We start from the raw sequence: 3,821 nt of genomic DNA, 5'->3' as shown, positions 1-3,821 counted from the left end.
CACACGTCGGTTTGCTCCATACTCATAAAACATGGGTTTGGTAGTGAAGAAAAAGACTGTCTGTGGTAATGGGCAGTTGTTATTTGCGAGCGATGACAGAACTATTTCAGTGTCCTTTAAGTCCTATGGCTGCAAATAACAAGCACACATTGTTCTGTCTGGAGAGCAGAACCAAGCTGAACCAAAATCTACACGTAATACAGGAACAATATATGCAATAATTAACAATTCAGTCTACTCTGAACTGGAATTATTCTTGGTTTCATTTTAAATTGTTGATGTCTTGTATGACTGATTCAAATGCATCACGCATACTTACAGTATATATCGTAACAGGTGGTAACTTTCACCGTGGCCTTCAGAACATACAGCCTTAGAATATCTATGCTATTGCTCAAATCCCAAGGGAAATTCTAATGTCTTTCTCTTTTTAGCTGTCACAATGCAAAAGGAAATATCGGGCAATCTATACAGCAAGACATGTTTTGCTTAGTAATATGCAAACCAATCTCTACTGAAGAGAACTGGCAAATATTTTATAACACAGTAATTCATAGTGTACTGGTTGGTCAACTTGACCAAGAACAAGAATTTTCAGGACGCACAAGTATCCAGATACTTGATCACTATATGGGAAAACAATCACATCCACCTATCCGTGTGCCATTAGAATGGAACGTCACAGGAGTGTGTGGAAATATGTGCATGCACTGAAATGGGAAATTCTGATTCATCAGATTTGATTTGATCAGAAATGTACGTTTTCACATACAAATTAGCATTTTTGCATAGAAAGAATAGACTGCAGTAACCTTTGCAGTATGAATGCATTGGTGGGTATGTGTGCATGCATCATGTCCAAATGTAATTGCTACAGTATGTACGCATGCAAGCATAAAGGGTACTTCCGCGATAGGTCAGGCTGTAATGAAATACTGTAACACACACACCCATCTTAAATCTGATAAGTGTACAGATTTTCTGTACTATTGTCATCTGCACATTTATAGAAATATACAGTCGTTACTTGTTGTCAAAGCCTTACTGCTAGTATTCTGGGCCCATAATATTCATAAAGTATCAGAGAATGGACGTTCTCATCTGACAGATTTCCTTTGTGCTGTAGAAATCTTTCACAGTCTTTTCACTTTTTTTCTCCCAGTCCCAGATGGATCCTCCTTTTCTTGATATGTTTATGATTTCATATTTTCATGTATTTAACACTACAACTGTAGAATGACATACTGTAACAGCTCTACCATCTCAACTCTGTCAATTTCAATGTTTTAATCTCCTTACTGCCAGGGTAACAGTGTTAAGTCTTCAATTATATTGACATCAAAAATAAGAGTATTCCATTTTGTATTTATATTGCCTAGTATTTTTTCAAACTTATTGAATAAATATTTTGACTATTTTGACTGAAAAACAACTTGTACTTTCCTGCATATAAAGCTCTCAATACCTTGCAGATTGCACGGTAGGCTGTGCAACACTCAGTGCAGCGTGGTGAAACTAGGACAAATAAATGGCACACTTGGCTGAATAAGGCACCCAGCTGTAGTTTTCAAACGGGGGAGAGCAGCAGGGAAGCATGGGTGTGTCTCTCGTAGTGCTGCTACCACAGATGCTGTTTATAGCTTATGTGTGGTTTCCACTAGGCTAGCACTTTCCACTACACTAGCCCATTATATGTGGACTGAAAACAGCTGATCTCCAAGCTTGCAATGTGTCGCAGCTTGATGTGGTGTGAGCTTGTAGATCGTCTGTTCGATGTGCGACCCCGGTGTGCAACTAAATCACCCTTATTGCCTCCCAGTCCTATAATGTAGGCCTGTGCGCCAGGCCTGTATAAAAAAAAACACTTGTTTTACAGTACATGCTGTATACTGCAAAAGGGGGCAGTTTAAACACATTGCATACTCATCACTTGCATGCATGCATAGCCTACTGTATAAGTGTGCAGTAAATGCTTTAAAGTGCTAGGAGCTGCTGAGTGTGAGTTGTCTCCTGCAGGTTTCAGACATAAATCCTCTTTTATGATCAGGCCACCGTATGTTCACTGTTAATGCTAATTTATACCGTTGTACAACCAAAAAAACGGATTTTCAACCTACAGAAAAACATTCCTGACTCATTGATGTGAGAACAGATTTGATTTTAAACAGATTATTTTCAATAACTGATTTTCAAATATATATGTTTAATCTGCTCTTGGCACACCCAATAAGGGGCATATCACATGGGCTCTAGTGCCTGACAGCGGGTCCCCAGTTCGATTCCCGGTCAGCCTGACCATTTGCTGCATGTCACTCCCCTGCTCTTTCTCCTTTCGGGGTCTTGTAACATACATCACAAGCACAATTTCACCCACCACTTTTAATTAGCACAAAACATTTAACTAGACAGAGTGCTTCCCAAAGGATGACGACCTTGGTCTGAAGTTGTGCTCACAGTTGAGTAGCACACTGCTCTCGGGAGCTCTATGAGGGCAAGCAGGGCTTCACAGATGGCACCCTGCTCCTGAACACCTCCAGCTCGTAGCTCTGGATCCAAGCTCTCTCCTGATTCAAATTACTTTTTTTCTATCGATTAGTCACCCCATGGGGACCTTATTTCATGGATATTCTTTAGTTTTTGTCGCATTCCTAAGCCAATAATTTGATGACCGGCAGCGGTTCCGGTAGGAGACACAAGGAGTCTCATTTGTGTCTCCTACCGGAACCGCTGCCTACCAGTCGGCTGGTCATCAAGGCAATGTGACAAAAACTGAAAAAATATATTCAAGTCTCCATGGGGTGACTAATCGATAGAAGAAAGATTTTTTTGGGTGAACTATCGCTTTAACTGCTGTTTGGCAGAAGCACCCCACAGTTCCTTGAGTGAATTCCAGCATGGTCCAATGGTATGAGCTTGACACGAAAGACAAATGAACCCACATGGGAGGTGTTACAAGAGGGACAAAAAAAACCAAATTAGACGAAAATAAAACATTCTGACACTAGACATCTGAACATTCACTGAAGGAATGAGTTAACATATGTACAAATCAATATCAATAAATATAAACATATCAACATATCAATGTACTGTATCAACGTTGAATACATTATGAATTAATCTATTACCAATTACTCTATGAATGGAATATATGCATGTAAAAGACTATCAACAGTGAATAGATTCATGAATATACGTATGTACAGTACAGCATAGTCCACAGTACTGTCTTTCAGCAGTTATCCTTAACAGGCATCTTTCAAGGTTATGTAGTGTACATAGTGGGGTCATCAATGTGCCTGTACACAAACAAATGTGTCTGTGGCATATCTTTGATGTAAAACATATGTATTTTTATTTAATTATACTGTTCCTAAATTGTTAATGTAATGCGCGATGAAATCACTGACTTTCATCGCCCACTTATTGAATTCCCAAACACGCAATAGCCAATTTACAGTGGCTGACTTGCCATTCAGGTTTTCTTCAGACTAAGAAAGGACACTCATTTAATTAAAATGTAATAAAAATGCAGCACATTGGAATAGACATTATGGCACGTTAGGGTGGTCAGTATCATGTCAGTATTATGTCAGTATCATGTCAGTATCGTGGTTAATGTCAGTATCATGGTCAGTATCATGGTCAGTATCATGTCAGTATCATGGTCAGTGTCATGTCAGTATCATGTCAGTATCATGACAGTATCGTGGTTAATGTCAGTATCATGGTCAGTATCATGACAGTATCGTGGTTAATGTCAGTATCATGACAGTATCATGGTCAGTATCATGGTCATTATCATGTCAGTATCATGTCAG

Source organism: Gymnoscopelus microlampas (assembly GCF_963454915.1).
Source record: "Gymnoscopelus microlampas genome assembly, chromosome: 11".
NCBI classification, from domain to species: Eukaryota; Metazoa; Chordata; class Actinopteri; order Myctophiformes; family Myctophidae; genus Gymnoscopelus; species Gymnoscopelus microlampas.
This window is presented reverse-complemented; position numbering follows the sequence as displayed.